This window comes from Triticum dicoccoides, chromosome 3B (genome assembly GCF_002162155.2).
Source record: "Triticum dicoccoides isolate Atlit2015 ecotype Zavitan chromosome 3B, WEW_v2.0, whole genome shotgun sequence".
Taxonomy (NCBI): Eukaryota; Viridiplantae; Streptophyta; class Magnoliopsida; order Poales; family Poaceae; genus Triticum; species Triticum dicoccoides.
The window spans coordinates 512,902,784-512,920,628 of record NC_041385.1 but is presented as its reverse complement, the minus strand read 5'-3'; the positions used below and the strand labels follow the sequence as shown (position 1 = coordinate 512,920,628).

The 17,845-nt window shown below is 49.3% G+C and overlaps 1 pseudogene; it reads right to left on the bottom strand.

The window, feature by feature from the left end:
* LOC119279614 overlaps positions 1 to 17,412 on the bottom strand; it is a 64,946-nt pseudogene extending 47,534 nt beyond the window's left edge.
* Positions 17,413 to 17,845: the final 433 nt, after the last annotated feature.

Below are 17,845 nucleotides of genomic sequence, written 5' to 3'. Positions count from 1 at the left end.
TCAGGGATGGCAATGGAAAACCACGACGCAATAAAAACAAACATCAAAACAATGAAGATAGCCCAGAAAATACAATGGTAAACACCGGATTTAGGGGCTCTAAACACGGTCAACGGAAAAAGCCATTTAAAGGCAGCAGAGAAGGTCCCTCCATCCTAGATAAAATTCTAGACAGGTCCTGCCAGATTCATGGCACCCTCGATAAGCCAGCTAAACACACCAACAGAGAATGTTGGGTCTTTAGGAAGGCCGGCAAGCTCAACGCTGAACAAAAAGGGAAGGGGCCGCTAAGTGAAGATGAGGATGAATCTCGCCAACCAAACACAGGGGAACAGATTTTTTTCCACCAGAGGTTAAAATAGTGAACATGATTTACGTCACTCACATCCCAAAGAGGAAGCGCAAACGCGCACTCTGGGACGTATATGTTGTAGAGCCCGTCACCCCCAAATTCAACCCATGGTCGGCCTGTCTGATCACCTTCGATCGCAGGAATCATCCAACTAGTATCCGTCAAGGGGGCTCGGCTACCTTAGTGCTCGACTCAATAATCGACAGATACCACCTAACCCGAGTCCTCATGGACGGTGTTAGTAGTCTCAATCTGATATATCAGGACACGGTCCGCAAGATGGGGATAGACCCATCAAGAATCAACCAAAGCAGCACTACCTTTAAGGGAGTGATACCAGGCGTAGAGGCCCGATGCACGGGCTCTCTGACATTGGAGGTTGTATTCGGTTCTCCCGATAACTTTTGAAGCAAAGAACTAATCTTCAACATTGCTCCGTTCGAAGCGGCTATCATGCACTACTCGAAAGAACGGCCTTCGCCCGCTTCAATGCAGTCCTGCATTACGCTTATCTCAAACTCAAGATGCCCGGTCCACGTGGCGTCATCGCCATCAGCTGAAACACGGAGCATTCTCTTCGTATAGAAGAATACGTGGCGGCTCTAGTAGCCGAATCACAAAGTGGCCTTTTTAACCCGGGCAACTCATCGGTCGTCAAGACCGCGGACACAGCTAGACGTGTTCGGCGCATACCTAGGTGTAGCAGCTCAGATAAACCTGAGCTTGATTAGCGGTTATGCCCCCATAAAAACAGCCCGTAAGAAGACTGTATATGTCTCCCCGTATATGTAAATATACACTCAAAATTCTTGTGTGGCGCAGGTGGCTGCCCGCATGTAAAAAGTCCATAGTTCGGCTTGACCCTATTCGGACTAAGGAAATTACATTTTCATGGTTCATTAAAACAAACCAACTTTACTCATGGTCACACCAGATTCTTTCACCTAGTTTTTTATTTTTTCAGATGGCCACCATACTATAACCCTCAAGGATACGTCACAACAGAGATAAAGGCGCAGACGTGCAGCAGGGCCCCGTTCAAAGGTTTCTTTTTAGATTAAGACCCTGTGTAAACCTTTTTTTATTTTTCTCTTGTTGTTTCATACCCTCCTAGCATTTAAAATGACCAAGAGGGATATCGACATTATCAGCGAACTTAGGATTCGCCGCACTTAAATAGAAGTTACAAAACCAGTAGCCAGTGTGTTTTGAGATCTATGCTCTCACCACAGGCTCGCTTTCGTCACGCTGGATTGTCGCCCGTACCTTGAAATCCAGGGTTCATTACCAGGGGCTGTAATTCAGCCCGATATATATATATATATATATTGTGAAGTCCGAATACCTTCAGGAGTGTTCGGTGTCGCGAGTTTGGCCTTATATGCATCAGCTCCGAATCATGTCTTTGGTCAAATGTTGGGTTTGCCCGGCTCCCATGTTTTGCTGCCTTACATTCCGCTCTATCGGCTAAGGTGGCATAGGGAGAACTACTGCGATTGTGCCTTGGTTCATTCGGATGAGCACCTCAGTAGAGAAAGCCGAAAATTGACTGTCATGATAAAGCGAGAGACTGGTCAACCACTCGATGACTCAAGGGAATCCTCGTGATTCCTCCGCATTAACGAAGGACCGGTTTCCCGGTCATGTATGTAAACGCACCATATTCATATAAAACGCGGACATACCAGGGGCTATATAGTAGCCCCACCGTCAAACTCCTATGGCTAAATGAAAGTGTTAGAGCTCTATAGTTCGATTGCCTCGTTCGCCGCAATACCACCTCTTTAACGGACCAAGACGTTGGGTCAAGTGTGACTGGTGTTTTTGCCAAACACCCCCGTGTTATACGCGAGGGGGCTGAAGCCGACGACTGCAATCTTTCAGGTTACATTCATATATACATAAACGGCCGCACAGGAGGCACCCAAATACTTTACAGGCAAAAGTATAAATATAGCCTTTATTATCAAAAGCATTGTCTTTACAATTCGAATACATATCATTCGATCCTGATATTTTTTGAGCACTGAGCCTCTATTAAACGGGCACTCTCTAAGACTTCTTCAAAATAGTGCTCTGGCAGGTCCTGGCCCCCGGTGGACCCCGTGTTGCAATATCGGTGGCCTTCATCCTCCCCCAGTACGTCTTAACATGGGCAAGGGCCATCCGCGCACCCTCTATGCATGTCGACCACTTGATAGCGTCGATATGCGACACATCACGAATAAATCGTTGCACCAAACCAAAATAACTATCAGGACTTGGTTCCTCCGGCCACAAGAGGTCCACGACAGCCTTCATGGCAAGTCCGGATAACCTATGGAGCTCTACCCATTCGGCCATCTACCCGTTCAACAGTAGCGACCAAAATAGTCTTTTCGCTTCATGATCCTCTCGGTCTTGGAAAAATTGCGTCGCATAAGCAGCACTCTTTGAGAAGTCCAAGTACGCGTTTGGAGAACTCCACATTTGATCAAGAGGGGCATACTTTGGATCCCCGAATTTAGTTCGCAATAAAAAGGGCTTCCCAGTCGCGATCTCGCCAGCTTGCCGGAGCTCCACCCGAGTGTCACATCCCTAGTTCTGGTATGCTCAAGGCTAGCTAGTCATTTGTGCATCATGTTTAAATTCCATTTAAATTTGAAATGGGGATTTGTGAAACCCTCAGAATCATTTTTGGAAATGACCCAAATAAAAATTGTTCCAAAAAGGTCCAAGAAAATGCTCATGTTGCTCTCTAAAAATATTGGACAGAGATAAAAATCAAACCAATATTTTTAGGACCTCATAAGTATTTATTTTGGGCATTTGGAATTAATGCAGTAATTGTTTGCTTTGGATATATATTGTTACATATATAAAATATTGTCCAAAAATTATGCCATTTATAAAGGAGCTCTGGAATAATATAACTAGCTTCTATAAAAATTGGCATAAGAAAATAAAATGGTTTAGTATTTTTTATTAAACCAAACAAATGTCAGAAAAATAGAAAAAGAAACAAAACAGGAGAATACTTACCTGGCGCTTAGCTCCTGTGCTGGCCCAGCACTGTGCGGCCCGGCCGGCCCAGTTGGCCAGCCCAGCCCACCTGTTCCCCTCCTCTGTCGTCTTCCTCCCCGACAGGAGGTCGGGCGCATGCCCGACGCGCGCACCACCGCGCCACGCCACCTCCTCCCTCCCTGCCTGCCTGTCCTCCCCCTCGTCGCTCTGGATGATCCCGCGCGACGCCACGCATGCTCCGTACCCCTCTCACTCTTTCCCCGATCCTCTCCTCTCCTCTCCCTCGCTCTCTCTCTCTCACGGCCGAATGCCACCGACGCCACCGCTCGCCGTTGCCACGGCCACTGCCTCCCCCTCATCCCTCCGTCGTGTCCACGAGCTCCGCCACGACTCCCTCGTCCTCTCTGCCAAGCCGTGCCGCTGCAGATCGCCATCGCCGCTTCGTCGTATCCAACGCGTCCCCGGCCACAACGAGCAGCCCTGCAAGTCCGCCGTGAGCCCTGCTTCTTCTCCCCTCTCTCCCCTGGTCGCGCTCGCCTCTAGCTGTCGTCTCCACCATGGCCGAACCTTCGCCGCCACCGAGCTCGCCATCGACGCAGCTCCGGTGACCATTTGGTCACCCCGGCGAGTCCAACAAGCTCGTAAGGCCCAGTAGAGCATCCCTAGCGCTTTGCTTCGCTCATCTTCGAGCTCCAAACGCGCTCTCGTGCACGACCGAACTCCGGCGGCCGCAATCGAGCTCGCCGCCGTCGACTCCGGCCATCCCAGGCCTAGCCACGGCCACCGGCCGACATGCCTTCGAGCTGGCTCTCCAACGCGCCTAGCCGCGCGTCATTTGGAGCACCACAGAGGAAACCCGGGGCACAAGTACGCCGCGGATCTCGCCGGCGACTAACCGCCGGAGGGTTTGACTTGTTTGACCTGGGGTTTGACCCCCCCAAGGTCACTGACGCGTGGGCCATGCCCTTGTTTAGTTTAGGTGTTAGTTTAGTTAGCGCTAATTAACTCTGTTAACTAACTATGACACTGACGTGTGGACCCCACATGTCAGGTTTGACCCTGGTCAGCCCGGTTGACCTGCTGACGTCGTGCTGACGTCATGCTGGCGCAATAATATATTATCTGGAATTAAAATAAATCAGGAAATTCCGGAAAATGTTCAAAACTTCAAAAATTCATATCAATTCAACCCTAGCTCAGATTGAAATAAATTATATATGAAAAATTATCAAAAAAATGTAATCTTTCCATCTGTACTAGTTTCATGCATGAAAAACCAACTTATACATGCTGTATAAGTGAAGACATGTAAATGGAATATATAAGAGCTTAACTTGGAGTTGCATTTGAACCTTTGGTTCAAATGGACTTCAAACCAAATGAATACTAGTTGCATTAGCTCAAACAACATCACATCTTCATACCATGTTCATGCATCATATTGTTGCATATGCTTGTGTATTGATTGTTGGCACCGTTCCTTCTCGATAGGTCCTGCTCCGGAGACGTTCCAGAGTACCTGTCTGTGAAGCAGTGCCTCCCTTGTTGATTTACCAGGCAAGCAAACCCCCTTTTTCATTCCGATATAATCCTACTCTCTCGCTCCTGCTCTCAGTTATTGCATTAGGACAACAACGATTCATCTGCTACTTTGTGCTGCGGTAGTTGGACCCATTTCTCTGCATGACCTGTCATTGCCACAGTAAATAGTTGAAACCCACTAGCATGTGTAGGAGTTGATCGAAGCCATTGTTGTGTTCCTACCATGCTATGCCTGCTATTGCTTAGAGTGTGTCAGGTCTGATTCATTGGGAATGAATTGGAGTGCAGTGCTTTATGTTCTGATGCTGAGAGTGAAGTGTGTGAACACGATTTGGTAAAGGTAGCGGTGAGAGGCCTTGTAGGAGTACATGGTGGGTAGTCTCACTGGAACCGTCCTTAAGCATTGAGTTCTATGTATGTTGTCCCATGACTCGATACTACCACACATTGGGCTCCGGGCGCTCCAAGCCCTCTCGACTTATTAACCGACTTGATCTCTGTCCAGGAGTCGCAACTAGTTTCTTGTATTTGTAGGTAGTGCTATTTTTCTACCGAGTGGCACCCGACAGGGTGGGCTTGGGACAGACTAGGCACAGGTGGCACGGTGTACAAAGTGGCACCCGGATGGTGGGCTTGGGAACCCTGCTCACATTGCTTGGGGCTGTGAGCGACACCCCGGCCGGATCTCCTTGCGGATGGAACGCGAATAGGCGATAAACCTGGATTAGAGTCTTGTGTGGTTAGTCAGGTCGTGGCCGACACCCTCTCCAGGCTTCCGCTTGAAGGTTGCCGAGATACATGACGTGTACATGGCGGTAAGTGGCGAGAGCATGTGTGAAGAAGTACACCCCTGCAGGGTTAACATGATCTATTCGAATAGCCGGGTCCGCGGTTATGGACTTCTTGGATGCTTACATGGTACATAGACAACTTGAAGTGGATACTATAAAATGCTCAAGACAAGTGTGAGTGCTATGGATGGCCTTCTCGTAGGGAGACGGGGATGAATCCATAGTAGTGTATTGTGTGGTGATTAGTGGACTCGTGTGCGTCATATCACCTCAAAGAAGTTCTGGTAGTCGTAGAACAGGATAGTCACAGAGTCAAAGCTGGCTTGCTGCAACCAAACCCCACATTACCCTATTGATACAAATGCATGTATGATAGGATCTGATGTAAGACTTGCTGAATACCTTTGTACTCATGTTGCTTTATTTATGTTTTTGCAGCGGAGACTTCGGTCTTACTAGTGTTCTCGTGGACTTCGACGAGTAGCTTGTACCTCAGCTACGATCTTGATCGGATGTTGTAGATAGTCAGGCTCTTCAGCCTTTTTCATTTGTAGATGTCTGTACCCAGACATGTAATGCTTCTTCTTGTTGCTTGTATGCTCTGTATGATGGGTCATGTGACCCCTGTTTGCAATAAATGCTATGATGGCTCTTTGAGCTTTATCTATATGAGTTGTTGAGTTATGCTGTGATGCCATGTTGTACAACACATACTTGCATGTTATGCGTACGTGTAATGTGTATTGCTATGTGTGGGATCTGACTATCTAGTTGTTTATCCTTAGTAGCCTCTCTTACCGGGAAATGTCTCCTAGTGCTTCCACTGAGCCCTGATAGATTGCTACTGCTCCGGAACACTTAGGCTGGCCGGCATGTGTCCTTCTTCGTTCCTGTGTCTGGCCCTTCGGGGAAATATCACGCGATGAAAACCGGAGTCCTGTTAGCCCGCTACAGCCCGGTTTACCGGAGTCCTGCTAGCCCAGTTGCTACAGCCCGGATTCACTCACTGATGACCGACACGTTCGATGATGGGTCATGTATGCCTGTCCCTGTAAGTTAGAGCCACTTTGGGTTCACGACTAGCCATGTCAGCCCGGGTTCTCTGTCATATGGATGCTAGCGACACTATCATATACGTGTGCCAAAAGGCGCAAACGGTCCCGGGCATGGTAAGGCGACACCCATGGGAATACCGTGCGTGAGGCCACAAAGTGATATGAGGTGTTACATGCTAGATCGATGTGACTTAGGTCGGGGTCCTGACAGCTTTGGTATCAGAGCCTGACTGCCTGTAGGATTACCAAGCCAAACTGGTCGAAGTTGAGTCTAGAAATTCTTTAGTTATATAAGGGAATTGATTGTGGGAAGGAACGTAAGGCTCTTTTTACTCCTTATATCTCATGGCCTTCTGATCTGAGTCATCCTATCTTTCCTACGGGGTTAAGGAACTAGGCTTCTTTTCCGTCTATCAGGATCACGTGTTACTACTCCGTAGTCCCATAGGATTGATTGATCAGAGTCATACCCCAGTTTTGAGTACTTCCGGTGTAGTATGTTTAGTACTATCTCAGAACCTTGAGTGGTGATGTTGAGTTGTTGTACTACCCCATTGTTGGCAGGATGTCTCATTCTGAGTATTCTACTGCCGTTATGCTGCCGGAATTGCCCTAGGAGTTCGAGAGATACTAATTTCCTTATCCTACATTCTATAGCCTATAGATGATGCTGATTCCGTCCTTGGTCTCGTTTCTCAGGATGTCATCAGCTAAGCGAAGTTCTGTTGCTCGTAGTCAGAACCACGGAGATGGTAGGGACGAGGATCCTCCCGATCAACCTTCATTGACAGAGTTCATGCTAGAGATGGAGAGGAACAAGCGTGAGTCTAACCGCTTGTTGGCACGTATCAAGGACAACACCGCCCATCAGTCCAATAAGTCTGCGACCATTTATGACTTCATTCGCTGGCACCAATCCACCTTTCATCATTCTATTGAGCCACTCGATGCAGATGACTGGCTCCATAGCATCACTCGTAAGCTGCGTTCCGCGAACGTAGCTGAAGATGACAAGGTCACCTATGCCACATACCACCTGGAAGGTCCTGCTAGTCTTTGGTGGCAGAACTATGAGGCTATGCTTCCAGCTGGCCAGATTCCTACCTGGAGAGATTTCACTGAGGCTTTTTGCGAGCATCACATTCCTGAAGCCCTCATTGATCGCAAGAGAGAAGAGTTCTGTAGTTTCACCAAGGGTAAGAGGGATGTTGATGCTTACAGTAGAGAGTTTGAGAACCCCGCCCGCTATGCCACAGAAGAAGTGTCCACGGACGCCAAGAAGCAGGCTAGGTTTCGGAAGGGTCTCAACCCCAAGTTGCGTCGTGATCTCCATCTACATCATTGTGATACATTCCAGGCTCTTGTGAATAAGGCCATCCATGCAGAGACAGCTCAACTCACTTACGAGGAGTCTCGTAAGCACACCTGTGATTTGGGATCTTCCTCCGGTTCTAGTTCTCAGAAGCGCCGGATTTGGGTTCCAAACTTCGCTCTTCCTTCCGGATATGCACCGAGGCCATCCCATGTGGTGCCTCCCCCAGTTCAGTCATATGTTCCACCCAGGCCTACTGGTAGACCGCTTGTCAGTGCGGGTCCACGTCCAACCTCAGGGACTTGCTTCACATGTGGGAAGCCAGGACACTATGCATGTGACTGCTCTCAGACTAGTTGTGTTCCACCCCAGCCCGAGAAGACTGTTGGATGTGTTAAGCCATCACGCAAGATGATCAGTGTCAAGTCAGCCCCCACTGAACGTGGACGCGTGCATCACGTCTCAGCTAAAGACGCTCATGATGATTCGGATGTTGTTCTTGGTACACTCCTTGTCAACTGTCATCCAGCATCGGTTCTATTCGATACTGGAGCATCTCACTCCTTCATTTCTGAAAGCTATGCTAACTTGCACAACCTGTCATTTTGTGATATGCCCTCTCCGCTAGTCATCCAAACTCCTGGATCCAAATGGCAAACCTCTAGTGTAAGCCATGGTAACGAAATCCTTGTTGACAGACTTGTATTCCTTGCCTCACTTGTAGCCCTCAAGTCTACAGATATTAACATCATCTTGGGTATGGACTGGATGACAGCTCATCATGCCAAGATTGATTGTTACACAAGATCTGTTCAGCTTACACACCCATCTGGCAAGATAGTCACTGTCTCCACTAGAGTTGCGAAGCGTCAGCTCTATTCTCTTAATGCCAGCCCTCTCCCTGACCTTGAAGATATTCCGGTAGTCCGTGACTTTCCGGATGTCTTTCCAGAGGAACTGCCAGGTGTTCCACCTGACAGAGATGTAGAGTTCGTTATAGATCTTATCCCAAGAACTGCTCCAATTGCTAGGAGACCTTACAAGATGGCACCCTTAGAACTAGCCGAGCTTAAGAAACAACTTGATGAGTCCTTGCAAAAGGGTTTCATCCGCCCTAGTTCTTCTCCTTGGGCTTGCCCCGTCCTCTTCGTCAAGAAGAAGGATGGTACGGACCGGATGGTTGTAGATTATCGTCCCATTAATTTGGTCACGCTAAAGAACAAATATCCGCTCCCCAGGATCAACGACCTGTATGATCAGCTCGCTGGATCCACAGTCGTCTCCAAGATGGATTTGAGGTTAGGCTACCACCAAATCAAGATCAGAAATGGGGACATTCCTAAGACGGCTTTTGTCACTCGTTATGGCCAGTACGAGTACACCGTCATGTCCTTCGGCCTAACCAATGCCCCAGCCACTTTCTCCCGCTTGATGAACTCGATCTTCATGGAGTACTTAGATAAGTTCGTCGTGGTTTACCTCGATGATATTCTTATTTACTCGAAGAACGAGGAAGAGCATGCCGAACATCTTAGACTTGTATTAGAAAAACTCAGAGAGCACCGCCTTTATGCCAAGTTCTCCAAGTGTGAATTTTGGTTGCCAGAAGTGACCTATCTAGGCCACGTAATCTCTGGTAAGGGCATTGCTGTCAATCCTGAGAGAGTTAAGGCCGTTCTTGATTGGACTCCACCTGAAACCGTTAAACAAGTTAGGAGTTTCCTTGGTCTAGCCAGCTATTGTCGTTGCTTTGTTGAGAACTTCTCCAAAGTAGCCAAACCCCTCACGGAACTTCTTAAGAAAGATAAAAAGTTTGAGTGGTCCCCACAGTGTGAGTATAGTTTTCAGGAACTGAAAAGGCGCCTGACTTCTGCTCCCATACTTGTGCCACCGGATTTCACAAAGGACTTTGTTATCTACTGCGACGCCTCACGACAGGGACTAGGTTGCATTCTTATGCAGGATCGTCATGTGATTGCCTATGCATCTCGACAGTTGCATCCACATGAGGAGAATTATCCTACACATGATCTAGAGCTTGCAGCCGTAGTCTATGCACTCAAGACCTGGCGACATTACCTCCTTGGTAAACGTTGCGAGATCTACACCGATCACCAGAGTCTCAAGTATATCTTCACCCAACCAGACCTGAACCTTAGGCAAAGACGTTGGTTGGAGTTGATCACAGATTATGATCTAGGGATTACCTACACCCCAGGCAAAGCCAATGTCATGGCTGATGCGTTAAGCCGTAAATCCTATTGCAACAATCTCATGTTGCAGCAAGGCCAACCACTTCTCCATGAGGAATTCTGTAAGCTCAATCTTCACATTGCTCCTCACGGATTCCTTTCTACCTTGGTGGCGAAACCTGATCTTGAAGATCGGATTGTCGCTGCTCAAAAGCAAGACACAGGAATTTCTCGGATCAAGAGAAACATTAAGAAGGGAGTTGGTGGATGTTTCTCTATGGATGATCGTGGTGTTGTTTTCTTTGAGAATCGCTTGGTGGTTCCCAAGAATCAACATATGCGACAATTGATTCTTAAGGAGGCGCATGAATCTCCTCTCACGATTCACCCCGGTAGTACTAAGATGTATCAGGACCTACGCCAAAGGTTCTGTTGGACTAGGATGAAGAGAGAAATTGCTCAGTTCATTGCCAACTATGACGTTTGTCGTCGCGTTAAGGCAGAGCATCAAAGACCTACTGGCACCCTTCAGCCTTTAGCTATTCCTGAGTGGAAATGGGATAAAGTTGGTATGGACTTCATCACTGGCTTTCCCAGGACCAAGAAAGGGAATAACGCTATCTTCGTAGTCGTTGATCGTCTTTCCAAAGTGGCTCATTTCCTACCTGTTCGAGAGAGTATCACTACTAGTCAGCTCGCTGATTTATATATTTCTCGAATAGTGTCTCTCCATGGTGTTCCACTAGAGATCAATTCAGACCGTGGCAGTCTTTTCACTTCTCATTTCTGGGAGAGTTTCCAAACTGCCATGGGAACCCATCTTTCCTTCAGTACCGCTTTCCACCCTCAGTCGAGTGGTCAGGTGGAAAGGGTCAATCAAATTCTCGAAGACATGCTTAGAGCTTGCGTTATCTCATTCGATATGGATTGGGAGAAATGTCTTCCTTTCACCGAGTTTGCTTATAACAATAACTATCAATATAGTCTCAAGAAAGCTCCTTTTGAGGTTCTCTATGGACGAAGATGTCGAACACCTTTGAACTGGTCAGAAACCGGTGAAAGACAATTCTTTGGACCGGACATGATCCAGGAAGCAGAAGAGCAAGTTCGCATCATTCCTGAGAATTTGAAAACCACCCAGTCTCATCAAAAGAGCCAGTATGACCGCCATCATAAGGATATGACTTATGAAATTGGCGACCAAGCTTACCTTCGGGTCACTCCTTTGAAGGGTACCCATCGCTTCGGTATCAAGGGCAAGTTGGCTCCTCGCTACATTGGTCCTTTTCGCATTCTCGCTAAATGAGGAGAGGTTGCCTACCAGTTGGAACTACCCCCACATCTTTCTCGAGTTCATGATGTCTTCCACGTCTCTCAACTCAGGCGTTGCTTCTCGGATCCCATCCACGGAGTGGACCACGAAATGCTTGATCTCCAAGATAACCTCACATACCGAGAGTACCCAGTTCGCATTCTTGATCAAGCAGAGCGTGTTACTCGACGTCAGAACATCAAGTTTCTCAAGGTTCAGTGGTCTCATCATTCCGGGAGAGAAGCTACCTGGGAGCGAGAAGATCGTCTTCGATTGGAGTACCCCGCTTTCTTTCCGTCGACCCCTGAATCTCGGGACGAGATTCTTTCAAGTGGGGGCGAGTTGTCACATCCCTAGTTCTGGTATGCTCAAGGCTAGCTAGTCATTTGTGCATCATGTTTAAATTCCATTTAAATTTGAAATGGGGATTTGTGAAACCCTCAGAATCATTTTTGGAAATGACCCAAATAAAAATTGTTCCAAAAAGGTCCAAGAAAATGCTCATGTTGCTCTCTAAAAATATTGGACAGAGATAAAAATCAAACCAATATTTTTAGGACCTCATAAGTATTTATTTTGGGCATTTGGAATTAATGCAGTAATTATTTGCTTTGGATATATATTGTTATATATATAAAATATTGTCCAAAAATTATGCCATTTATAAAGGAGCTCTGGAATAATATAACTAGCTTCTATAAAAATTGGCATAAGAAAATAAAATGGTTTAGTATTTTTTATTAAACCAAACAAATGTCAGAAAAATAGAAAAAGAAACAAAACAGGAGAATACTTACCTGGCACTTAGCTCCTGTGTTGGCCCAGCACTGTGCGGCCCGGCCGGCCCAGTTGGCCAGCCCAGCCCACCTGTCCCCCTCCTCTGTCGTCTTCCTCCCCGATAGGAGGTCGGGCGCATGCCCGACGCGCGCACCACCGCGCCGCGCCACCTCCTCCCTCCCTGCCTGCCTGTCCTCCCCCTCGTCGCTCTGGATGATCCTGCGCGACGCCACGCACGCCCCGTGCCCCTCTCACTCTTCCCCTGACCCTCTCCTCTCCTCTCCCTCGCTCTTTCTCTCACGGCCGAACGCCACCGACGCCACCGCTTGCCGTTGCCGCGGCCACTGCCTCCCCCTCGTCCCTCCGTCGTGTCCACGAGCTCCGCCACGACTCCCTCGTCCTCTCCGCCAAGCCGTGCCTCGCCGGACGCCCCGTGGAGCCGTCGCCGTCGCCTTCATCACCTCCGGCCGCCGCAGATCGCCATCGCCGCTTCGTCGTCTCCAGCGCGTCCCCGGCCACAACGAGCAGCCCTGCAAGTCCGCCGTGAGCCCTGCTTCTTCTCCCCTCTCTCCCCTGGTCGCGCTCGCCCTCTAGCTGTCGTCTCCACCATGGCCGAACCTTCGCCGCCACCGAGCTCGCCGTCGACGCAGCTCCGGTGACCATTTGGTCACCCCGGCGAGTCCAACAAGCTCGTAAGGCCCCGTAGAGCATCCCTAGCGCTTTGCTTCGCTCGTCTTCGAGCTCCAAACGCGCTCTCGTGCACGAACGAACTCCGGCGGCCGCAACCGAGCTCGCCGCCGCCGACTCCGGCCATCCCAGGCCCAGCCACGGCCACCGGCCGACGCACCTTCGAGCCGGCTCTCCAACGCGCCTAGCCGCGCGTCATTTGGAGCACCACAGAGGAAACCCGGGGCACAAGTACGCCGCGGATCTCGCCGGCGAATAACCGCCGGCGGGTTTGACTTGTTTGACCTGGGGTTTGACCCCCCCAGGGTCACTGACGCGTGGGCCATGCCCCTATCCTCTCCTCCCCTCTCCCTCGCTCTTCCTCTCACGGCCGAATGCCACCGACGCCACCGCTCGCCGTTGCTGCGGCCACTGCCTCCCCCTTGTCCCTCCGTCGTGTCCACGAGCTCCGCCACGACTCCCTCGTCCTCTCCGCCAAGCCGTGCCTCGCCGGACGCCCCGTGGAGCCGTCGCCGTCGCCTTCATCACCTCCGGCCGCCGCAGATCGCCATCGCCGCTTCGTCGTCTCCAGCGCGTCCCCGGCCACAACGAGCAGCCCTGCAAGTCCGCCGTGAGCCCTGCTTATTCTCCCCTCTCCCCCTGGTCGCGCTCGCCCTCTAGCTGTCGTCTCCACCATGGCCGAACCTTCGCCGCCGCTGAGCTCGCCGTCGACGCAGCTCCGGTGACCATTTGGTCACCCGGGCGAGTCCAACAAGCTCGTAAGGCCCCGTAGAACATCCCTAGCGCTTTGCTTCGCTCGTCTTCGAGCTCCAAACGCGCTCTCGTGCATGACCAAACTCCGGCGGCCGCAACCGAGCTCGCCGCCGCCGACTCCGGCCATCCCAGGCCCAGCCACGGCCACCGGCCGACGCGCCTTCGAGCTGGCTCTCCAACGCGCCTAGCCGCGCGTCATTTGGAGCACCACAGAGGAAACCCGGGGCACAAGTACGCCGCGGATCTCGCCGGCGACTAACCGCCGGCGGGTTTGACTTGTTTGACCTGGGGTTTGACCCCCCCAGGGTCACTGACGTGTGGGCCATGCCCCTGTTTAGTTTAGGTGTTAGTTTAGTTAGCGCTAATTAACTCTGTTAACTAACTATGACACTAACGTGTGGACCCCACACGTCAGGTTTGACCCTGGTCATCCCGGTTGACCTGCTCACGTCGTGCTGACGTCATTCTGGCGCAATAATATATTATCTGGAATTAAAATAAATCAGGAAATTCCAGAAAATGTTCAAAACTTCAAAAATTCATATCAATTCAACCCTAGCTCAGATTGAAATAAATTATATATGAAAAATTATCAGAAAAATGCAATCTTTCCATCTGTACTAGTTTCATGCATGACAAACCAACTTATACATGCTGTATAAGTGAAAACATGTAAATGGAATATATAAGAGCTTAACTTGGAGTTGCATTTGAACCTTTGGTTCAAATGGACTTCAAACCAAATGAATACTAGTTGCATTAGCTCAAACAACATCACATCTTCATACCATGTTCATGCATCATATTGTTGCATATGCTTGTGTATTGATTGTTGGCATCGTTCCTTCTCGATAGGTCCTGCTCCAGAGACGTTCCAGAGTACCTGTCTGTGAAGCAGTGCCTCCCTTGTTGATTTACCAGGCAAGCAAACCCCCTTGTTCATTCCGATATAATCCTACTCTCTCGCTCCTGCTCTCAGTTATTGCATTAGGACAACAACGATTCATCTGCTACTTTGTGCTGCGGTAGTTGAACCCATTTCTCTGCATGACCTGTCATTGCCACAGTAAATAGTTGAAACCCACTAGCATGTGTAGGAGTTGATCGAAGCCATTGTTGTGTCCCTACCATGCTATGCCTGCTATTGCTTAGAGTGTGTCAGGTCTGATTCATTGGGAATGAATTGGAGTGCAGTGCTTTATGTTCTGATGCTGAGAGTGAAGTGTGTGAACACGATTTGGTAAAGGTAGCGGTGAGAGGCCATGTAGGAGTACATGGTGGGTTGTCTCACTGGAACCGTCCTTAAGCACTGAGTTCTATGTATGTTGTCCAATGACTCGATACTACCACATATTGGGCTCCGGGCGCTCCAAGCCCTCTCGACTTATTAACCGACTTGATCTCTGTCCAGGAGTCGCAACTAGTTTTTGGTGTTTGTAGGTAGTGCTATTTTTCTACCGAGTGGCACCCGGCAGGGTGGGCTTGGGACAGAGTAGGCACTGGTGGCACGGTGTACCAAGTGGCACCCGGATGGTGGGCTTGGGAACCCTGCTCACATCGTTTGGGGCCGTGAGCGACACCCCGGCCGGATCTCCTTGCGGATGGAACCCGAATAGGCGATAAACCTGGATTAGAGTCTTGTGTGGTTAGTCAGGTCGTGGCCGACACCCTCGCCAGGCTTCCGCTTGAAGGTTGCCGAGATACATGACGTGTACATGGCGGTAAGTGGCGAGAGCGTGTGTGAAGAAGTACACCCTTGCAGGGTTAACATGATCTATTCGAATAGCCGGGTCCGCGATTATGGACTTCTTGGATGCTTACATGGTACATAGACAACTTGAAGTGGATACTATAAAATGCTCAAGACAAGTGTGAGTGCTATGGATGGCCTTCTCGTAGGGAGACGGGGATGAATCCATAGTAGTGTATTGTGTGGTGATTAGTGGACTCGTGTGCGTCATATCACCTCAAAGAAGTTCTGGTAGTCATAGAACAGGATAGCCACAGAGTCAAAGCTGGCTTGCTGCAACCAAACCCCACATTACCCTCTTGATACAAATGCATGTATGATAGGATCTGATGTAAGACTTGCTGAGTACCTTTGTACTCATGTTACTTTTTTTATGTTTTTGCAGCGGAGACTTCGGCCTTACTAGTGTTCTCGTGGATTTCGACGAGTAGCTTGTACCTCAGCTACGATCTTGATCGGATGTTGTAGATAGTCAGGCTCTTCAGCCTTTTTCATTTGTAGATGTCTGTACCCAGACATGTAATGCTTCCGCTTGTTGCATGTATGCTCTGTATGATGGGTCCTGTGACCCCTGTTTGCAATAAATGCTATGATGGCTCTTTGAGCTTTATCTATATGAGTTGTTGAGTTATGCTGTGATGCCATGTTGTACAACACATACTTGCATGTTATGCGTACGTGTAATGTGTATTGCTATGTGTGGGATTTGACTATCTAGTTGTTTATCCTTAGTAGCCTCTCTTACCGGGAAATGTCTCCTAGTGCTTCCACTGAGCCCTGGTAGCTTGCTACTGCTCCGGAACACTTAGGCTGGCCGGCATGTGTCCTTCTTCGTTCCTGTGTCTGTCCCATCGGGGAAATGTCACGCGATGAAAACCGGAGTCCTGTTAGCCCGCTACAGCCCGGTTTATCGGAGTCCTGCTAGCCCAGTTGCTACAGCCCGGATTCACTCGCTGATGACCGACACGTTCGATGTTGGGTCATGTATGCCTGTCCCTGTAAGTTAGAGCCACTTTGGGTTCATGACTAGCCATGTCAGCCCGGGTTCTCTGTCATATGGATGCTAGCGACACTATCATATACGTGTGCCAAAAGGCGCAAACAGTCCCGGGCATGGTAAGGGGACACCCGTGGGAATACCGTGCGTGAGGCAGCAAAGTGATATGAGGTGTTACATGCTAGATCGATGTGACCTAGGATCGGGGTCCTGACACCGAGCCGCTCTGATCTCACATCGAGTTTCCTTTGCCATTTGTAAGGCCTTCTCTAGGTCCGTCGTTGTTGCTTGGCTCTCTCTTTCGAGCAACTCATATCGGCCAACGACATCCTTCAGCTCAAGAGCCATATTGGCTATTTTTTCCTCAACAGCTGCCTTTTCGGCTGCCGCGTCGCTTATCCTGGCTTGCTCCTTAGCACGCGCAAGCTCAGCCCAAAGAGTCTCCACGGCTGCAGCATCATCTGCAGTTAAAGCACATAATAAATCCTAGTATCATGCTCTCATATATACTTACTGACCGCCCAGAAGACATACCTTGCACCTCGTCAAGACGCTTATGCACGAGCGTGATGTCCTCATCCGCCACATCAAGCTGCCGCTTCAGTTCGACAAATTCAGCAGCTCGGGCAGTTATCGGGGTTACAGCTGCCTATGTACAAATTGGCAGACTCCTTTCCTGAGATTATTGATATTTTTGATCCTCTGATCGCCTCGTTCGGATGGCAACCAAAGTCTCAGGGGCTACTGTATACACACGGTGCACCTTGCGTTTTGCAGTACAAAATAAAAAAAATGCCACATTACATACCTCGAAGCCTCTTACCAGGCTCATGAAGGCTTCATCCAGTCCGCTTTTCACGGACGAAATTCTCTTAATCACCGTGCCCATTAAGGTGCGATGTTCCTCTGAAACAGGTGCTTGCCGTAGAAGACCCATCAACGTATCCGGCTGTGCGTCGGATAGTCTGGGGCTTTTGTTTATGGTCTCTTTAGGAGCCGAACACCCCGGACCTCGGGCGGCCGAAGATTTACCTTCTGGCCTCGTCCTCCTTTGTGGATCGGGAGAGATTCTCTGAGATGACACCTCAGGGTCGTCCTTCTTAGGGGGCGGGGAAGTATGAGGAGGCGTCTCGCTCTCCATCATCTCCGGAAGAAGATCCCCCGAGGACCAAGATTTTCACGCAAGGCTATAGGCCGAACTGCAAAACATACGTTTCAGATGTTACAATCATAAACGGGAAAAGGACATGGTGTGCTTACACATCACCTTTGTTCACTTACGTCTTTGCTGATGGCTGGCCCCCTTGAGGGCGTTGTTCGGC